Source organism: Festucalex cinctus, chromosome 5 (assembly GCF_051991245.1).
Source record: "Festucalex cinctus isolate MCC-2025b chromosome 5, RoL_Fcin_1.0, whole genome shotgun sequence".
In the NCBI taxonomy this organism is placed as follows: domain Eukaryota; kingdom Metazoa; phylum Chordata; class Actinopteri; order Syngnathiformes; family Syngnathidae; genus Festucalex; species Festucalex cinctus.
The window spans coordinates 26,979,533-27,003,145 of NC_135415.1; the positions used below are offsets into that span (position 1 = coordinate 26,979,533).

The 23,613-nt window shown below is 38.7% G+C and overlaps 1 protein-coding gene across 2 annotated transcripts in view; it reads right to left on the bottom strand.

Annotated features, from left to right (window-relative positions):
- nr6a1a (nuclear receptor subfamily 6, group A, member 1a) overlaps positions 1–23,613 on the bottom strand; it is a 74,277-nt gene that overhangs the window by 13,406 nt on the left and 37,258 nt on the right. The gene's annotated exons all lie outside the window — the stretch shown is intronic.

The following is a 23,613-nucleotide window of genomic DNA, read 5'->3' on the forward strand; positions in this document are numbered from 1 at the left end:
AACTCTCATTTTGTGAAAGTGGAGGTATAATCAGCACAAGGACATACGTCTTGTGCATATTTTCTTCAGGAGCTCTGACGAGGATTTGTTTACAGTCTCACCTCTCTCTCCTCCAAACAACATCCATGATTATCAGGTGAACCTCATACTAAGTCAAAAATTAAGAAAAACTTATCCTCTTATTATTTCATGGTACATGTGTAGAGTGGTGAAATATTCAGCCATTAAGATGGCAAGAGGAGAACAAGTCTTTGAAGCTGATATTTGGTGTAGCAGAGAATTAAGAGTGGATTAAAGAGAAACACATCAGACTGCAGTCTGCACAAGACATTTCTATACTCAACGTGGTAGGTGCTCTGAAAATGTTACGACAGCAGTTTGAGGAAACCATCAAAAAGCTTTTCTTAATCCCCCAATGCACACACACACACACACCATCTACCTTTATGCTACATAATCAACTCTACAAGGAAAATGTTCACGAGCATACGTTGATTGCTGTTAATAATGCTACACATCATCATAGCACATAGCATCATAGCAGGCGACACGGTGGATGACTGACTACCACATCTGCCACCCAGTGCTGAGGACGTGAGATCGAGTCCGGGCTTTGGCCTTCCCGAGGGGAGTTGCGTGGGTTTTCTTCGGGTGCTCCGTTTTCCTCCCACATTGCAAAGACATGCATGGCTGGTTAACTGAACACTCTAAATTGTACCAAAGTGTGATTGTGAGTGTAAATGCTTGTTCGTCTCTGTGTGCCCTGCGATTGGCTGGCGACCAGTTGAGGGTGTACCCCGCCTACTGCCCGAAGCCAGCTGGGATAGGCTCCAGTGATCCCTGTGAGGAATGAGCAGTTAAGAAAACGGATGGATGGATCATCATAGTATAGCAGATGAGTTGATAAATTGATTTTTTTATTACTATTTTTTTTTTTATTATTTGGGCCACCACTGATTAGTAATGCTGCAATGCATCCAATATTTTCATGTCATTTACTACACTGATTATAACACCGCCGTATATTTGTGTTGCCAAATCATACACAAAGATAAAAATAAGCATTTTGCATTTTGTGATTCCTTAAAACACAGTGACTATGTTTATATGCAATCAATAGCCCTTTCAAAACTCTGGGTTTCACCTATTCTAACATGAATATTTGGCCATATAAACAAATTTGGCAGGCTCTATTCTCAAGGATTTGTCGGAGTACAAAACTTGTATACACGACATCACCCCTCTGACTAATTGAGCCTAACTTGACTGCATTTGATTTCTCAGCTGCGTTCTTGTGTTATTTTCTGTAGCGATGGCAAAAATGCCCGTGTGTATACATGAACACTTATATAGCCAATTCTATCTATTATGTAGTGATTTGATCTTTTGAGATTTGACCAATACGCCCATGCTGTTTTATTTTGTATTGAATATCCTGTGAACCAAATTGCTTTCAGACAGAAATAATTTCTGAAAGATTGAAGACTTGCATTCTGGAAATCAATCAATCAATGCCAATTCTTCACTTTTAGGATATACGATACTTAATCTTGTTGTTTAATATTCAAGTAAAATAAAAACATCACAACTTGGATGAATAATATCCCCATAATGTCATTTTCAAATGCTACAATACAAAACAACAAAGAATTGCTGGTTCACGTTACTAAATCTGCTCAATGCGCTTGTGTAAAGACACTTTTTTTATGCTAAACACATCCTGAGGCGGATTACATTTCCATGTCTGATGTAAGGGTGTCTGTATGTCTGCCTTCCTCAGGCAGGTGTTGCCACAGACAGAGGAGGGAAGGCCGGTGATGGAGGGTGGTTGGGTTACACACAGGTCGGAAGCTACTGTCCAGCAGGTTAATGCTACCTGCCGGGCCAACAGATTGACCTGGAAATCTGATTAATGTAAGACTTTTGTGTAATGCAGAGGGACCTTTAGCCTCCTACGAGACTGCATGTGGAGGTTACACAACTAATAAATAACAGAGGTAGACTTCCTGTTTCCGCAAAGTCTTTTTGTGCAGATCATTTTTTCACACAGACATTTGGTGAAGAGAAAAGAACCACACCAAACGCTAGTAATACACTCCAATATTAAATGTATTTTATTATCTTTTAAATTGTATTATTTAAAAAAACGACAATTAGCATGATTAATTTGTATTTTTTACATCTACAACTTTCTACGAAGCTTCTCACAAATATTTACTTGAGTAACATTTTGTAATTAATGTAGACTAATCATATAGAAAGATTATTTCACTTCAAAGATTTGTAATAGCGAACAATTCTCTTGTGAAATACAAATTTTCAACAACTCTATCAAAATTGACTCGAGCTTTACATGCATCTTTTTTTTTTTTTACACTCTTGGCATTAACATAAATAAAAACAACCCAGACCTATTTTATGGACTATATGCACGGAGTGTTGTGACGTATGTCCAGGAAAATCTCATAATGTACCTTTTCTGTAACGTGGTCGCCATTGGTTTGAAGCAGTTTTCCTTCAGAGAACTTCTATAAATTGTTAACGTTTCTGGGTATTTTTTCGGCATTGCTGGCATGTATATGGTTGCATTTATTCGTCATGACATAGGAGAGAGGACAGCACATCAAGCTATCACTGCTTTGTGCCTAGATAGACAGGTTCTTCTTCGCAGTTCTTAACGACACACCAATCCCACGTCAACCGAATGTAACCGATTCCTACCGTATGTGGTGTCAGCCTGACCGTCGGCACAGACAGGAAATATGATGGAAATACATATCGCAACAAACGGACACCGACACAGACTATTAAGTACCTTCTGCACATGCGTGAAAAGTAATACTCCTCCATACTATTGGTGGCGGTAGTCACTATTCCTCATTGTTAGAAAAAAAGGAAACCAGAAAGCTCTTTACAGGGGCGGGAAAAAAAACGTAAACAAGCATAGCTATCGCTATCATTTCACAATTAACTCACGATGTACGCCCACGTGAAGAACACCCTCAAGCTCTTAGGGTACTGTAATTTAATGCTGGTCTCTCTTGAAACCTAGTGATGAATTCATCTTATCGATCTTCTGTCCAAACAGACATTATACATCCAAATGCGAAGGTTGATAATCAGAGCTGGGCACTTCCATCTTCCGTCGCTTCCCGTCGTTAACAGCACCCACCTTTTGGCGAGTACACAATGACGCAAAGGCTCCTCTTCCGGCGGCGCAAGCCCTGCGGCCGCCATCGGATCCTCCTCCGGCGGGGCACGCCCTACAGCCACCATCGGATCCTCTTCCGGCGGGGCACGCCCTACGGCCGCCATCGGATCCTCCTCCGGCGGGGCAAGCCCTACGGCCGCCATCGGATCCTCCTCCGGCGGGGCACGCCCTACGGCCACCATCGGATCCTCCTCCGGCGGGGCACGCCCTGCGGCCACCATCGGATCCTCCTCCGGCGGGGCACGCCCTACGGCCACCATCGGATCCTCCTCCGGCGGGGCACGCCCTACGGCCACCATCGGATCCTCCTCCGGCGGGGCACGCCCTACTGCCGCCATCGGATCCTCCTCCGGGGGGGCACGGCCTACGGCCGCCATCGGATCCTCCTCCGGCGGCGCAAGCCCTGCGGCCGCCATCGGATCCTCCTCCGGCGGGGCACGCCCTACGGCCACCATCAGATCCTCCTCCGGAGGTGCAAGCCCTGCGGCCGCCATCGGATCCTCCTCCGGCGGCGCAAGCCCTGCGGCCGCCATCGGATCCTCCTCCGGCGGGGCACGCCCTACGGCCACCATCAGATCCTCCTCCGGAGGTGCAGTCCCTGCGGTCGCCATCGGGTCCTCCAATGGCAGCGCAGTCACTAGTCAATGACTATTGTCAATAGTTCAATTGGTCAACCATCAAAGTGTACTGTTGTGCCAGTAATTAACAATCATCTTGAAAACTCAAATGAACAGGATTGCATATACTGTCACAAGGTTGCATACTAGCAGCACGTGCATAAGTAGCAAGCTAAGCCTTTCTGAGACAAGCCAGAGGTGGGTGGGGGTTTAATAGAAATCTCCAGAGTTCATGTATTAAAGTTAATTAGAAAGAGGGTGACTGGGGGTGTTTCTGTTTAGTAGGGGGCACATGGTATAAAGTCTCCAGAATGGTGGATTGAGGGCTTCTAACGCCCAGAGACAGATTACCATTTAAAGGGTGTGAGCCTGAGGTTTAAATTTGCTGCCAGCAGAGTGGTGCTGGGAAAGCCACATTATATGAGACAAAGGGGCGTCACACAGGTCATCCTGGGATTAGAATTTATCTATGTTAGTGATTAACACTAAGTGGAGGTTAAGATGACTGTCTGAAGAAGCAACACCCAGCTACAGAAATTCACTCTTTAGGCTACTGTCTACTCTTAAAAAAAAATTATCTCGTTATTAGAATAATGAAGAACCAGCTGCAGTCTGAGAATGTTACATATGTGGACCGCTACTGCTTTATGATACATTATCACTGATATTAAAGAGAGCCACTGAGCATCTGCAGTTGAAAAGAATGGAGAATGAAGAAGAGACACCTGCCTCTGGAGTTAGTAATGAAAAGTAAACATTAATGGTGTTAATTTTCTACTACACAAAACACTGTATACTGCATCTGCAGTAAAGCTATTGGGGTAAAAGATGCTTAGAATGGCAAACAGCATTGTCCAACAAATTTTTTAAGGCAGTCTAAAAATGGTTTGAAAACCTTTTACCTTGAATTTCTCAGAAAATTTTAACTCTTGAATATTGCTGGGAGGAAACACTCAAATTGACATTGTTTTGCAGAATTTTACAGTGTCATTTAAGGCTCAATTTTTTTCAGTCTGCTGGATGTTCATTTTGGAACATATTCTCCCATGTGCTTAAGCCAGAAAAGGAAAGCTGCTTTGCACTTTTTTGGATGTGCAGATTCTAGCATTGACTTAATTGCGTCAATTATGCACCTCCATGAAATGTACGTATTCCGGGTGGGGCGACATCAAAATGAGGGCGTTCCCTGCCAAATCTAGCGGTGTGCGTATTCTTCCAGAGACTTAAGCATCCTCTTGCACGATCAGGAGGGTGTACGAAGCACGAGCGCCTCAAGTGAATCATATTGCACGTGTTGAGCCAATGAATCGACCTTTCGGAAACTATGCCTAAAACCGCGCCCCCAAAGGTCAAGTTCCATCAAGCTCCTTGCAGCTCCATTGAAATCCATTGTAAAATCGATCCACAAAACATTTGTCATCTTCAGTAAAACCATACCAAACAAAGGGGTATATTCACTAAGAATGCGCTGCGTCCGGTAAAATCGCGAAATATTGCACCACAACTGCACCCGCAGTCTGCGCCCAGTTACCCACCTATTCACTAAGGATATTGCTCTAATCATATACTGAAGCTGAAGATGAGGAGAATCATATACTGTAAATGGTGCAATGCATCCTCACCTTTGCAAGCCAGCCATTTGTCGGCCCATGTGCTCATTCAGAAAACACATTAAAACCATATATTTCACTGACCTCTCTTTGTGAAATTCCGAGCCTCCTTCACTGAGGAGAAAACATAACAGCTCGAGTGGCTTTCACTCAAGCTTATTTGCCAAATTTATCACCCTGTCTTTCAAGTGCATGGCCGCCATATAATCAGGCTGATTCACACCTTCACACACTTGATCTCAACATGTCATGTCCCATGACTCCTCCTTTTCCTTTGATTTCAGCAGATGACAGTTAAATATTCATGACATTTATTGAAGGGCTACACTTCCTTAAAGGTTTCTGAGCAATGTGGTATTACAGCTTACAACATCCTAAGCCAAAACGTATGGGGTAGAAAACAGGTGAAAAACAAAGAAACAAAAAATAGTACACAATATTAGTACATAAGTCATTTAATTTGGGATTAATTAAAAAAGGGAAAAAAATGCATCTACAAGAGTCTGTACTTTGCTGACATTTGAATGGCAATTTAAGCATCATAGTATTAATTAACTTTAGTTAACAGTGTTGGTGGAAAAGGCACTTTTGAATGAAATTAAGTAAGTCCTGGTAGATGTTTAAAAAAAAAAAAAAAAAAAAGTTAAGTATTGACTTAAGGGGGCGCCCTTACTCTGTGTGTTACGGTACTGGATGCCGAGTAAGAATGGGTGATGATGTCACAATGCTCTAGCATTAGTGCAGAACTGAGCAAGTTATGTTGAAGTTAATGTTAAATAAACGCGCCAGTTAACGGCTAAAAAGTAAGACATTGTCCTATTTATTTTCCACCACCCAAAGACGAGTTGGGAAGGATTCACCGCTGCACCTGATCTTAAAATGTTATGGGCCCAGGTACCGAGTGAAAAGTTTGGACACAAGTTAAAACGTAAGTTGGCGAGCGCCAGACAAATATACCGGAAGAAGTTACCGCGAAGAATAGACACGGAACTCGTGCTAGGCTAACAGTAAAGCTACGTGTACCAGCTTGGAGTGAAGTGGACGTGTCTAGTTCATCGCAAGAAGTGAAACGCGAGTCGTGGAGTTTAACACAAAGGCTAAAGAAGCTAACGGGTTAGTTGAGCAAGCTAACAAACATTTCAACAGGCCGCAAGTGATATTGACACGCGTCACAAGCTGCAATAATGGTGAACTCGACGGCAGGAATCATCACGTCACAACTTTTATTTAACGGTTCTGAAGATAAGTATGACCTGTGGGAGACAAGATTCCTCGGGCACTTGCACATTCGTAAGCTAAAAAGGACAATTTAAGGCATCATGGTGGACGGAGGAGCAACATCCCACATCGTGAATGACATCGGGAAGTTCAAAAGCTTCGATGACTCATTCAGGCCAACCCTAACCCTCATTCAGTGGTATTGGCTGATGGAACCCAATGCAACGGGATAGCACAACGCAGAGGAACGGCGGTGGTCCACTTGCAAGACAGCGCCGGTATATATATATAATATATATATATATATAATATATATATATATATATATATATATATATATATATATATATATATATATATATATATATATATATATAAAATAACAGAGAGAGAGAGAGAGAGAGAGAGAGAGAGAGAGCAAGAGGGAGGGGGGGGAGAGAGAGAGAGAGAGAGAGAGAGAGAGAGAGAGAGCAAGAGGGAGGGGGGGGAAGAGAGAGAGAGAGAGAGCAAGAGGGAGGGGGAGAGAGAGAGAGAGAGAGAGAGAGAGAGCAAGAGGGGGGGGAGAGAGAGAGCAAGAGGGAAGGGGGGGGGAGAGAGAGAGATAGAGAGCAAGAGGGGGGGAGAGAGAGAGAGAGATAGAGAGCAAGAGAGAGAGAGAGAGAGAGAGAGAGAGAGAGAGAGAGAGAGAGAGAGAGAGAGAGAGAGAGAGAGAGAGAGAGAGCAAGAGGGGGGGGGGAGAGAGAGAGAGAGAGAGAGAGAGAGAGAGAGAGAGAGAGAGAGAGAGAGAGACCACCCTCAACACCCATTAAAGGCTGCATTGTTTCATAGAGGTCAGCCTGGGTTTCATTCCAAACTTTAACGCAAACCAGGAAACGAAAATTGAGCATTTTAAGGTGATGTCATAGAAATAAACCAACAGCATTTCCAACTGTTCACACGTTTTCAGCTCACTGTAAGCCTGATGACAGAATGAGACATACTTGCCATGTAGACTAGACCATTTGTTTGCTTTTAGGTAGTTCAGGAGTGGTGCATTTAAGAGCACAATGGTTGAGAATGTAAAATCATTTAAAGCTAACAGGCAAAAAAGAAAAGAAAAAAAAAGGGGGGAAAGAAAGAAAAAAGGCATTGCTGATGCATCTTTAGCTCTCCTAAGTTTTCTCTAGGTCCGAGCCTCTCCAAGCTTCATCATGCTGAGAAGACACAAGTATGGTGGCCAAATCTCTCTATTGTCCACACCATGAGCACACAATGGCTGGTGCATAGTGTAAAGCAGCCTTTTGAGGGGCTGGCAGAGCAACAAGGCCTGCTGCTAAAGGGTTTCTCTCTTCAGGTTTTGTTTTGTGCTTTCCATCACAATCGTGCTCAGCTGAGACAGGGAGCGGGGGTTGGAGGAATCTGCTGTACTTTTCCGCTTGAGCCACACCCCCTCCTTCCAAGCCTACTCGTTTCCTATTTTTCCAGATATCATGTCTGTTCTTCTCCTTTACTAATCTCTATAACCCGTGGATGACTAAGGGCGGGGGTGTGGAAAACTTTTTGACTATGACTGGTATGTACATGACACACATCAAACACATTCACAGAGGTTAAAGGCATCTTAAAACCCTCTGGGACTAAGATCCCGAATTCCTGGCAAGCCACACTGTGATGTTAATCTTCTAAGTTATGTGCATGCAGTTGTAGATTGGGTACTTCCAAAGAAACAATTGTGACCTGTTGACATAGCCGTCTTGATAATATACACCCAGGCTTAAAGGCTAAATAATTAGCATAAAGTATAATACTCCACCAAGCAGGGGCTCCATATTATTAATTATATGTAAATGCAGCCACACGCAAAAAGTGACTTGGTTAAATAACGTAAGGAATCAGTCGCCGCTTTGTTTGCATCTTGATCTAAATTTTGAATAATCTACAGTGACTGAAGAATTTGTTTCTGTCAACAAACCTTTCGATTAGTAACACATTTTTAAACACCAATTAATACAAAAAGCTGATGATAAGCACACACAATTATTTCAAAATAATCAACCGACCACATGAATGCAAATATGAAAATCTCACCATGCAAGACATGGAATCAGAACTCTTGGTACTCATTTACAGGAATGCAGTTTATTCATACATATATACATATATATATATATACATATATATATATATATATATATATATATATATATATATATATATATATATATATATATATATATACATATATATATATATATACACATATATATATATATACACATATATATATATATACATATATATATATATATATATATATATATATATACATATATATATATACATACATATATAAATATATATATATATATATATATATATATATATATACATATATATATATACATACATATATAAATATATATATATATATATATATATATATATATATATATATATATATATATATATATATATATATATATATATATACTAGGGGTGTTAAAAAAATCGATTCGGCGATATATCGCGATACTACATCGCGCGATTCTCGAATCGGCAAAATCGATTTTTTTTATTTTTTTATTTTTTTTAGGGTTCACACCTTAAGCATGGAAGAATGTTATATGAACGGAACATTAAGCCTTAATATTTTATTTCAATGCTGTTCAAACATGAAACAGATTACAACCTCTATAAGACTGAAATTTCAGATAAATAAATAATACATTTTCATATAAATCTTACACTCTACAAGCTTACTGATTAGTATTTTCTAAATTTGAATGAAAAAAAATCGCAACAATCGACTTATAAATTCGTATCGGGATTAATCGGTATCGAATCGAATCGTGACCTGTGAATCGTGATACGAATCGAATCGTCAGGTACTAGGCAATTCACACCCCTAATATATATATATATATATATATATATATATATATATATATATATATATATATATATATATATATATATATATATATATACATACACACACATATATATATACATACACACACATATATATATACATATATACACATATATATATACATATATACACATATATATATACATATACATATATATATACATATACATATATATATACATATACATATACATATACATATACATATACACATATACATATATACATATACATATATACATATATACATATACATATACATATATACATATACATATACATATACATATATATATATATATATATATATATATATATATATATATATATATATATATATATATATATATATATGGGTGTGTGTGTGTGGGGGGGGGTGTTTAGGTCACCTCTTCATATATTATATATATATATATATATATATATATATATATATATATATATATATATATATATATATATATATATATATATATATATATATATATATATATATATTACTCACACATATTATATATTATTATTATATATATTAGGGAGCAAAACAGCAGCCTGAATGATGTTGACAGAAGCAAAAAAATAAATAAATAAATGTGTGTGTGTAACCAAGCAAAACCTACTGCAATTTTTATTGAATGACTTAATTTATGGTTTACACTATCATACAAATCAGACAGTCTGATCTAATTTTGGGTTGAGTCTCCCAGCACATACCGATGTGAGAGATGAAGTGAGTCTTACAGTTCAATTGATTAAAAACGACAAACGATAAATGAAGGCGACGTCTGAATTCATCAACCTTAGTGCCAAAAAACAAACACTAAAACAACGTTCCCACTACTGCAATTAACTCCAAAATGTGTTGCATATTTGTAGGCAAATGAAGTGATCAGGCATATTGAAAATTAATCAGTGTGTGTGCGTGCGTGTGCGTGTGTGCGTGTGCACTGGGGGAAGGGCTCAGTCCAGTTGAAATAACACACCCTTGAAAGACAAAGGTCTGAAACATGATTGACTTGATGGTTTGGTTTTACAAGGCAGTGGCCCAAATAATGGATCAGTTTCAGTGAAATGAGAAAAATGAGTAACTCGTGTGAATGAGCAGCTTCTGTCATCTGCTATTTATAGCTGAGTATTACAGAGTCCCTGACCTCCCCCACCCTTACTATTGATCTTCTACTCCTGTCGCCTGTATCTGCATCATATGCACAACCTTCCACGAGCACTTTTTCTCTTCCATCTTTTCGTTTGAGTTCACGTGACTTCTTAAACGCGAGGAATCAACAACTTCTCAACCAGCAAGACCCGCAAGAAGATTAAAAATGTGATGCAATGTGTTGAAGTGTAGCATTAACCCTGTCTTAGCTGGAGCACAACAGACATGGCTGCTAGCTGAAGGATTAAGATGGGGGAGGGGACGAATACAGTAGAATGATTCCTCCACATGCTACGCCAGAAGTTTGAAGGACAATATAATAAAAAAAAGAAAGAGGACTAAATATCTGTGCTATTTTAGTTTAGTGATATTTGAAATAAATCTGAGTGGAATGAAAAATCATAAATGTTTTTTTTTTTTTTTTGGTTAATTCAAAATGGGGTTATGTCATCTAACATTCCATATTTCATGTGATACATGAGTGGGGTGCAAGTGTGGCCCTGATGATTTGTAGTCGGGTGAAAATTCTACTCTGTATTTTACTAATTCATTAAAAAAAAAAAAAAAATCAGTTGAATTCAATTTAAATAGTTAAACAAAACAAGTCTAAAAGAAAATTGTCAAAAGTGGTTCTCAGCAAGACTGTATACTGAAAAACGAGGAAAATTTTTTTTGACTTTGCCAACTCCTAAAATGGGGAAGAAGAATGAGCAAAAATGAGCCTAATGATTAATATATTAACAAGTACAGTAACATCCCTCAAAAACTGCTAACTGTGCAATCCTGCAGCCACACATCAAAACCAACCAAATTCACAACCACATCTAAATACCCACTTACTCACAATCACACAAATCTGCTGAAGACATTTATGAATCAAAGCACCGAAAAGCTGAAATCCCTTTATTCTTCTTGATTTGGACTAAAAACCTCAAAATGACTAGCAAAATGACTAACTACATTGTACAGTATGCACCAATATTGAAATGATCTTATTAGCATACAAATGAAAATGACTGAGCTTTGTTGCCATTTAAGCAACACCTTGTTACAGAAAAGCCTTCAGTAGAACTTTGTGGCAATAAAACCATGCTGGCCACCAAAAAAAAAAATAGACTCCTCGCTTTCACATATATTTGTCAATCACGCATCAAACGGTTGCGTAAAATCTTGGCCTTCTACAAGAAATGATTAGCCCTCAATGATAGCCGCACTTACCTTCCCATGTATCCATTTCATGCTTCTCCCAGGTTGCCTGGAACCCATTCAAACATGGAGTCTGTTGAAGAATTGCTTCATAGCTTCTTTTTCCCCCCTTCCCCTCTGTTCTCTACCCCAGCAACCTCTTTCCTCGACAGCCTGCTCCTCTCTGACCACAGCCGGAGCCAAGTAACACCACTGGTCACTTTACTGCCTGGTCACATGACTACAGAGTTCAAGCCCTGGGGTCGCGGCTTGGCTTGAGGTCCAATGACAGCTAGGGGTTATCTGAGTGGAACTGATAGTCCTATTTTCACTGCCGTCCTACAATACAACCCCTTCACCCCCCGCCTTTTTTTTTTCCTCCAAATTAGCCTCCCCTCCCCTCATCTATGCCTCTAGCAGTTGTGGAAGAGGACCAAAGTGCATGTCCAAGCATAAACACAGGTTCAAGCTGACAAAACACACCAACATTAACTAATTGAAGCGTTTTGTGTGTCACGGGAAAAGCTCCGCGCTCCGGTTTCATAACCAACAGGGTGGCGAGAAATCCGACACATTTCCATCAAGTGCTTGAGTTGCGTCGGCGCATTATGCAATTCATTGTGTCTTTCATATCAATCTGTACCATACCAATTATTGGCACTGGTGTTCTCACCGTGGCGATACTGGAGTGTGGAGTGTGACACGTTACAGTCGGTCCATTTGTCATTTTCACACCACCATCACAAAAACATGCCATTAAAAATATATATATACTGTATTTATATATGCTTTCTTGTTTACAGATTCCATCCACACACAGGCCTGTACATTGTTACTCATCTTTGAGTGCAATAGCAGCTGAACACTATGGGGTAGATTCACTAAGAATGTGCTGCGTCCGCTAAGAGCGCAAAATATTGCTCCACAACTGCACCCGCAGTCTGCTCCCAGTTTACTCATTCACTGCCATTGACGGAAAAAGACGTCAAAGGATGCATTTTTTTTTGCTAGTCTGGCAATGAATGTGTTAACCACCTATTCACTAAAAATATTGCTCTAATCCTATACTAGCACAAATTCTGACAGCTGGGAGCGAGGACGACAATGACGCCATTCATTCATAAAGTACAAATTATTGGTGCGATCATTTTTTAAAACTATATTTTCAGAGGTTGACATGGGCATACGGTATGCATCCGGCACGTAAAACTATGTTTACACCCAGTTAATAACCCAATCAAAACCCAAATATTGGCAATAGGCTTTCAAAGGCGATGTAAAAACACACACAAAAACAAGAGGGTTACCTCTTTTCTATCCCAAATATTTGGTCATATAATGTATAGATAGACCGATAATTGCCCATATTGGGCATTTTGACGAATATCGGTATCAGCCTTTTTTCAATATCTGACAGCTAATAAAAAGTAACACTAAAACCATTTAAATCTCAGGGGACTATTTAAATTTTCAGTTAACTTTATAAGAGATGCTGCTGACCATGGGAACCTTCTGAACCTTTTGTTTTTGTTCGACAATAAAACAAAGAAATTTGTTTCCAGGTTCCAGTTAACTTTTTAAGACGCACTGATAACCTTAAGAGCTCCCTGAACATTTTTTTTTAATTAAAAATGAAGTATATTGTCTAAGATTAAAAACAAAACAAACAAAAAAAAAACTACATTTAGCTAAAATCACTTTGATATTTGGCAGAGGTGGGCAATTCCATCAATTGTCAATTCACGTCAATAACGATGACCACCTTTTGCCGATGCAAAATACTTCTATTTCGACACGTCTCAAAAACCACCTCATCAGCACGTAAAAACTTTTTTTGTGATATTTGAGCGTTTTTTTGTTGTTGTTTTTTTTAAATGTTTCCATGACCAGCTTACTTTTGCGCAACTTGCTTTTTGCGCAAAACTCAGGGTAATGGAAACGCACTTAATGTGCGCTTTCCGAAAAATGGGCATCGTCATTAATGGGAATTGACGACTGATGGATGTGCCCACCTCTGATATTTGGTAGGAATAAAAGACCAGTGAGTATACAAATGACATCTGCACATAAATGGTATCTGCAGTAGATTTAATCAACATAAATGTGCAAAAATACTACTTCTCCAACTACTACTATTAATAATAATAACAACAACAACAATACAAGGCTATCATGTTATTTACCAGGCAGGTAAACACATTTATTGTTTACTTGCATATAATGTGGGACATTTTGTGGCTGTTTGAATTGTTCTTAAGTGAACACTGATTGGTTTTCTTCCCAATCAGTAGATATTCTTCTTTCATCCCCTCCAGTGGTCTGACCAGAGGTGCAAAATGAGAACGATCCTGTGTTTTCATCCCTAAAAGTGTACAAGCCCACCTTGACATGCCTTCGAGCTGCAACAAACCACCCACTGTAGCGGACAAGACTTTCCGGATCCTCCGGCCTGTCTACTGCCTGACCCTTTACACACTGCTCCTCCCAACTAATACCACATGCTCACTTTCTCAGCAGCTCAGCAACACCCTCCACCCCCAAAGTGAATGCTAATGGCTGGGCCACACTAAATCACATACTGTTTAAGAAGCTTTTCACATTTAAACGCAACTCAGAGAAATAGTTCATGCCTGCTAGGAAAAAAAAAAAAGCAAATATGAGCTATTGAGCGCAGGATATTTTGCAAGTGAGACAGTGGAGCTGGTATTGAGCAGGTTGGTGCACCAGTCAAAATACGAAGGTAATGCAGTTTATGTTGCATTAATACCAAAGAGCTTGCTACCGTATGTCACTACATCAGAAACATAACTTAAGACCAAGCCAAGCTGTTGTAGTTGGTTAAGTACTTGAACCCAAAGATTCTTTACCACCACTGAATAGCTCAAGGTTTGGGCAAACTTAAACATGTTCATTCAAGTTTAACATACGTCTGTAAAGACTTATCAATGTAAATAGAAAACCCAACTCATGTGCTGTAATAAGTACAAGTGCAAACAAGCAGGGCTTACTTGAAGAGAAACATTTATTTGTCGGGTGAAAAGAACCTGACATATTTTCAGCCTGATTGTCAAACTTAGTTGTCGATACTATTAGGAAATCAAACCTGAGCCGCCATATGTCACCCTTGACCTTTAAGCACCCTTCCTCCAATGCGGATAAACTGCATAATCAGCTATGTTGTCTTTAACCTTGAAGTAGGCAGGAGTGAGGACAGCTGTTAATTTGTCATGTGACAGTTTTGTCGAAGTAAAACCAGTAAATATGAACATACACCACTGAAAGCAGCAATTGCGACTATTTAGTAAGAAAAAAAAAACTTTGCTTCTGTCACTTTTCACATATTTACAAACATACATCACAGTAATTAATCCTCTTGTGAAGGAGGGAACAACAAATTCAGCATGTAAATGATCTGTAAAATATCGTTTCAAAAAGATGGTTTGTTGTTTGCACTCCTTACTTCTCAAGTTATGCATTACTTTTTGTTCTTTAGTTATCTGTCGCGAAAAACAAAGCAACTGATGTAAATATTTGCACCAATGCATCTGAAGGAAATAAAAAGGCCAGTATCAAATGTATAACACATGAAGAGTTTAATTTGAATTAATAAAATAATCATTTGATTTGTACTCTGACTCTTGACGTTTTATTTTTATAATATAGTCAGAATACAGCGAGTTGCAAATTGTATTCAAAAGAAATATGTTCAGTGTTTTTAAACACGCCATTGGCAATTGTTTATCTTTCAACCAGACTTTCCTCCTTCTGACAGACATGCTGAGTTTTAAATGAATACTGTACACATTTTGATGTAGCACCGCTTGTGATTCAAAATAAGCACAAACGAGATGATTCTTGTCTTGTTTCCTTAGCATTTCCCTAAGCATCAGAGTAACAAAGGGTATTTTCTTTTGTTAAAGCTCCCCTTCCCCCCATCACACCGTCACATAAGGCAAACCTTTCTGCTTCTCAGACAAAGAGCTTCAAGATAAACAGGAACAGACCACACTGCACCTGTTCTCATCCAAACATACAAACACGCACGCACGTACGCACACTTGTACTCCGGTTGCGCGAGCATGTCAAGGACCTCTGCTTACAGTATTAGAAACACATCAGAAGGTTTACAAAGACATTCATCTCTAGATGAATGACATTCAGCTACTGTCTAAAAGATCCAATTACATTATTACTGTACATAATATATACATTCAATATACAATATAACATCTATAGACTGAGAATGGATATCCTCAGTTTATTTTAATGTCAAACTGAACAGGGACAGTTTTTTTTTGTGAGCTCACCAAACACCTGTGACTCGGCACCAGGCTTGGTAATGATCGCAAGTCATAAACGCGAAACTAAACCGTCTGAAACACGACGCCAAAACTTAGCCAAAAGGTACGAAGAGCTGCATTGTGTGCACATACTTGCAAATTTCCAAGAATACATTTAGTTTGGCTAGATCCAAACTTAAAGAGGCATATTGAATAATCAGTTCAACCCTGAGATGGTTTGAAACTGGAGTCACTGAGCCCTAACGATTGTGTGAGATCAAATAAACAGTGAAAAGTGTCTACTCTTCTATCAAACTTCTTCTGAAGCTTTGCCCCATTGGATCATCACAATCAGGTTCATCCTATACACATAATATAAGAACAAAACAATACTGGCAACTAGGTCAACAAAAACACTTTAATCGCTGACAAAAATCAACTACTACAGCAAAATACTAAGCCAAAGGTATTCATTACAAAGAACGCTGGGATAGGTTCCAGCACACCCGCGACAAAGCGGTTTGGAGGATGGATGGATGGATATAACAGTGAATTTCTAATATTTCAATAAAAAACTAAAAATATTGGTGGTGAAACACTGGCAACAATTAGTATTTCTTTTTTGTTGCTATTGGGACACCAGATCAAACACTGTAAACTTATATTGTAAGGTCATAATAGCAGATGCGTCACAAATTTTGTTTGTGTGCGTGCGTGTACGCGTGTTCATTTTAACCTCTGAGGTCTTTTTTTTGGAAGTCATGATGACTTTTTTTTTTGTAAACCACAATTGAACCTCATAAGTCTAGTCATCTATACATATCAATGGAATATGGAGAAAAAAAATTAGATTAATACAAAAAAAAAGTCCAAGAATGTCTGTTTAGAATTGTAGATAGATATAATAACATTGCAATAAATTAATTAGAAGTGTATTGTTTTTTTTTCAAGTCACTGTGGAATTTAGTATGTCATGCTGGTGACATAAACAAATTCAAATTACTTCTCTGATTTTAAGTCAGAAACAGCACGAAATACTTGGCAGTCCCATTAACTCATGTGTCTCCATCTGACTTGACTTGTAGCAGTGCCACAATCGTCAGGAAGATGGCGGTTTCAGCTGAATAGCAGTACCCACGGTACCACAAGGGGGCAGTCTAGTACAAATATTGGATATTTATGAGCTGACCAGATAAGCAGTTTGAACTCGAGTGTTTGCTCAGAAATTCCAGGAGCTGATCAAAGCGGAGCTGGGAGAAACACGAGAGATAGGAAAAAGGAGCCATTATAATCTATAGATGACAGCTACCTGTGATACTGATAGACTTATCTGTCCTCTTACCTTTAAAGCTGCTACCATCCCCTTTCATTTTTTTTTTTAAGTCTCGAAAAGCACCAACCGGTAGATCAAAATTACAAGTCATGAGCTAAAGTATTCCCATGTAGTGATTTTCCAATGCGACACAAACTCATTCAGCACAATTAATATTTTTGGAGTGAAACCAATGGCCTCTAAATCAGTTTCATACGTCAGCAACAAACAACACTCCTTCTGAACTTTGGAATGCCAGTTTAGCAACTTTTCTTAGTCTCATGATACCTGTAGGAGCAGGCCCGGACTGGGCCATCTGGAGGGGCGGGACAATTCCCGGTGGGCCGTCCTGTATTTCGGGCCTCAAATTGGCAGGAAGGAGAGGAGCCCACACATAATCAATCCGTAAATGAAGAGTATCCACGTCATCTTATGTTGACTGTCGAATTGTCCATCAACTGTAACTCCAATCACCCTTACAGGCCATTATATATAGCACTCACTGCCTTCCTTTGTTGCTAAGGGTGGACACCGAGTTACAATAATTTAATATCAAAAGTGACTGCATCTCACTTGTAATACCTTTCACCATGTTTCCACCCAGGGAGAGGTTGTGGCAGAAAGAAGAAGCGCTCTTCCCACGAATGTTGCATGCCAATTGGTTGGAGCAAAAACGTATTTTACTGATCATCAGTTTTATTTTCAAAAGCAGCAGCATTCTGTGCCTCTCTCAAATGCTCATCTCAATTACGCGGTAAGGGCAAAGAGTAAGCAAGCAAGCAAGCAAGCAAAAATGGATTAAAAAAACAAAAAAACAAGATGAAGCTATGGTCACAAATAAAAACCCTGCAATAGAGTGAAGCCACAATAACCGAACTGCAAAGTAGCAAGGGAACTCTGCACAATAATTTGCCAATGCCTTTCAGCCTTTATTCATTTGAATACACAAAAAATAAATAAAAAAAAATAAAAATCCTTTAATGTTAAAACTGAAGAACATCGTATTTTTTTTGGTTTTGTTTTGTTTTTGCACATACCGGTATTTTGAATTTGATAACTGTGACACTTTCTGAAAACAATGGGACAGGGCAAGAAAATATTGAGAAAGTTGAGGAAAGCTAAAAACAAACTTGAATATACGTGAAATTCATCTGACTATTAATGTAGATTTTAAACGTAGAAGGGCCAAAACATACCATATGAAAATTAAATTGCACAAAAAAAAAAAAAAACTAGCCACCAGAGGGTGCTACAACTGCACAAGTAGTAGTCAAACCGACTTTTTTCACAAATGTGTGGCATTTAAATATCGTGAACATGGCGACGACGATATTGTGGCAGTTTTAATATCACAATATCACGATATCACACTTATCGTTACATCCCTAATGTCCATTGGCGAAAATGTGCCTCTATTGTAGCCAATCACACACCCGTTTTTTATTTCTTTCTCCTAAAGTTTTGCAAAACCAAAACTGTGTCCAGTTCTTCATTAATAATTGGAAGACAATGCAATATTTAGTCGTGCAGTAAAAAGAAAAACACAAAACAAAAGACATGTAAAAAGACAAAAAACAAACTATTTTTGTATCTGCAAGTGATAACATGTAGAAAAAGGCACGTCGGTGAAGAACGAGACGGCAGGCAGATGGAAGGTGAAGTGAAGCGGGATCCCACTATAATTTGACAGGTTGGATTCCCGCTTGAGCTTCAGCAGCAGATTCTTTGAAAGGCTCTGTGGACACCTGCTGCCAACCAAACCCATTATTACAGACGTGACACACAGACAGAGATGCCACTTTCTGCTTGTTGTCACTCAGAAGTCACCAAAAAGGTTTGAGATTGTTACCTGGTTTTGGTGCACAAAGCATAAACCGAGGGGGATGTAGGCTATTTAAAGACCCTGTAAAGTGATTTCAGTGATTTGTTTCTAAACACATTCAATATGTTTGAATTTAAGTGCGGAAAACATGTGCAAAGAGAAGGAAAATAGTACTGAATTGCAGAGATACAGCATTCAACTTGTTCACCATTTCAGCTGTCTGGATTTTTGGGCTTTGATTATGCACTTGGACTTTTTGGCATGAGTCAGCCACTAGATACTGTAAGAACTAGGGGTGTTAAAAAAAAAATCGATTCGGCAATATATCGCGATACTACGGCACACAATTCTCGAATCGATTCAATAGGCAGCCGAATCGATTTTTTAACATCCATTTTTGATGCAAAAATATTCAACAAATTCAATAGGCAGCCAAATCGATTTTTTAACATCCATTTTTGATGCAAAAATATTCAACAAAACGTCTAACTTTCACACCTTAAGCATGGAAGAATGTTATATTAATGGAATATTAAGCCTTAATATTTTATTTCAATGCTGTTCAAACATGAAAAATGTTACAACCTGTTTGTTAAATACAGTGACTTACAGTTATAAGACTCGTTTCAGATCAATAAATAATACATTTTCATACAAATCTTACAGCGTACATGTACAACTTTACTGAATGGTATTTTCTAAATTTGAGTAAAAAAAAATCGCAACAATCAACTTGTAAATTCATATCGGGATTAATCGGTATCGAATCGAATCGTGACCTATGAATTGTGATACGGATCGAATCGTCAGGTACTCGGCAATTCACACCCCTAGTAAGAACTGAGCGCTTTTACTCTTTTTAAAAAAAAAAAAAAAAAATGCTTTCAAGGTGACTCTTTTTCATGTCCCACACCCTTTAAATTAAAATATATCATGATTACATTACCCATGTTGATGTGGAAAATGCAATGGTTTTTCAGACTGAATTACATGTTTTTCTATCATCTGTGGCGATGTGTGCGGAATCATTATTGCATGTATGCAATCATTTCAGCCTGTTTCTAAACAAAATAACTTCTGCACATTTTACAGTTATTGGTCACAGTGGGTTTTTAATAACTTGCCCTGCAGCTGAAACTTCATGGAAATAATCTGAGCATGATATACAGTATTAACTCAATTCTCAGGCCCGCAGCTTCTTAAGTAGATAAGAAGTGGATCTGTTTTTGATCTGTGTGAAACAGATCATTCCAAAGCCGTGCGTCGATCCTTGAATCAGGGGCGCATGCTGATAACTGCAGACGGACTGCAAGTGTGACTTAGTGATACATTTGCATCTTTGTCCAGTGCCACGACCTTCTCTGCTAAGATTTGCACCTATTTTTTTTGGCCTTTAGTGGTGCATGTTTCTAAGTGAAGGGCACAAAGGGAATAAGATTGGCATTTGCGCAACAGCCTGTACTGAGTGGAGCGTTAACTGGAGCAGGAGAATGGCGCTCTTCGGCGTGGTTCATGGCTGTTATTCCTACAGGCCGTGAGTGTGAAAAGAACTAATGCCATCTGACAGTTCTGGAGCAAGAAGAGGAGGGCTGCACAAAAAAGGAGGAGAGAGAGAGAAGAGAGAACGGGAGGTGGAGTGGGGAGGTGCTGGGCTAAAGAGATGGAAGGGGGGTGTGGGTGGGAATATGAGGGGAAACATTAGATGAGCGAGAAGAGGGGATGAGCTTGATATGGACAAAGAAGGGATAAAGAATATAGGAGGGGAAGGGCTAAAGAAGTAATACCGTTGGGACCCCAGTTGTCAGCTGTTGTAGAAAATGGCATCTGATACTGGCTGCCTTTTAATATTAAGACAGGAAAAAGCCCAAATTTGCAACAGTGGGGTAAAAAGGGGGCATACTTTTGCCCACTTCTCCTACACGTTTCATCTGATTGACTTCAAAAATCCCAAACTTCACATGTATGTTTATCATCATGTCCTGAAGGTATCTCCATGACAATATTCAGTTATATAGCACCACCTACCCCTTGGGGCAAAAAAAATAAAAAAATAAATACCCCACATACGGTATTTTGTACAAGATTTGGATACACTTTGTAAGTGTGACAACTATGTCATTTATTAATATTCTTTTACTTTACACCACTCAAAATGTTCAGTGACATCAGACCTATCCATCCATATGTACTTTTTCTTTCTTTCGTTCTCTTTCTTTATGATGCCCTCTATGGACAATAAAAGCAATATTGTGCATTTATGAGTAAAACTAACTATGATGTATATGCACTTTTTAAAAAATGACAACCGGGGAAACTCATTGCCAAAAAAAAAAAAAATAATAAAAAAATAAATAAAAAAGACGCTGCTTTTTGAGGGTCTTATCATTGACCAAAATTGATTGAGCTTCACACACATCACTCTTGGCAAAAATAAAAAATAAAATCCATATGTAAAGGTTTATTATGCCATTTTCTAAGAAATTCTGCTTCGAACGTGCCAATACCCCAACGTGCTAGTACCCCAAAGCGACCCAGCTGCGAAAGCCCTTTATAGATGCTTGCAGCTCTTGTTGTTGTTGTTCGTGCTGAATATTGCTTGCATTTTTTGACAATGTAAAGTTAATGGTTGAATTAATATGCAATTTTGGGGGTCTCCAGAAAAGTGATAATTTTGAAGCTACCAGGATTCCACCCAACGCCACCAATATGTATAATCAATTTGGTGTGTAATACATTTTGTAATAATACTGCACACCAATATTATGGACCACTAGGTGATGAATGCTCAGTTACAGAAAACTACAAAAAAAAAACTATGACAAAATTACCTTAATCATGACTCACACACACTTATTAGTTGGGCAAGTAAGCATAAACCACAAAAATAGGACAAGAGTATAGTTTCTCATCACTCGGCCCTCGACAAGCCAGCATGACGAGCGGCTTAGGGGCTAATAATCAAAGCAGATTAGCCGCAAACTCTGATAGGTTCTGCACAAGCCGACAGCATCTGAATGATGACCATGAATCATCCAATCATTGTCACAAATGAGCAGTGTGGTTCCACTAATGATTGTGATGGTATGATTACAAGTATCAGCTAAACATCATCTCTCTTTGACTTCCACTTGCCTCCTGAAGTCCATGTCGCTGAGATTCCGCCGTGTTAATGTAGTACGTTGCACATAAAGTGTAGTGAGTAAAGATGGGTGGAAATACTGGAGTGTCAGAGCACCCATGTGACTGTGATCTCTGGCTTGCCAGCCCTGTGATTTGGACCTTGAAATGACAGCCATGCCCCTGATTGGGATTCGGGCGGAGAGCTAATGACATGCTCTGTGGACTAACGTGACTATTAGTCCATTGGAGTTGCAGAATACAGACTGGAACACAATTCTGTCATTACGCCCTGACAAGGCCGACGAGAGGAGACCTCTAATCATGGAGGCAGGCAAAGGAAATGAGATGAGAGTCACGCTGGTGTGGAGAAAAAGAGTAATCTGCCTTGCTCTTATTACAACTTCTTTCAAGTATGTTTGAGGATTAAAAAAAAAAAATTTAAAAAAATGGGAGGCTCCATATGAAACATACAATAAAAAAATTCTGGGGATTCATTTCCCAATATCGTATTGGTACGGACTCAATCTTCCATATTGAATACCTTTGCTGTTTCTCACAAATTACACATTATATTATGTATGTATGGGTATAAGCATGCTGTATGTGTTCATGTATGTACAAAATTTTTTGGAAATGTATCGTGATTAGATTAACTGTGTATGTAGGGCTATATTTTATCTTTTTTTTTTTTTTTTTTGCGTAAGCATAACAAACTAATATATGTGCATTTAAGAAAAATGTGTTCTGTTTGTTTTTCATTATTCTTTTTTCTTCATTTGCTTTTTTTCTATTTTAATGATAAATTATTAAATATAATAACATATTGCACATTATCATGATATAAGTTAAGGGGGGTAGTAGGACTAGAGTTCTTGTACTTCCTACTCCCTTTGAATATGTAAATTCTGACTAATAATTATTTTCCTTTTCAACTTTTATTTTCTTTCTTTCACTTTCATTTTATATTTTGGATTGCATTTACATGTTCAATAAACCAAACTAAACCAAAAACCCAACCTGCATGATTGTATCGGAGAAAGTCATAGTACCGAAGAAAATCCTTGCAAACAAGGGAAGAACATGCATTCTCCACACATTTTCCAAGAAAGTCAAACCTGGACCTCCTGTGTTTAAATCGATCGGGTCCAGGTACAAACAACTTGGGAAAAAA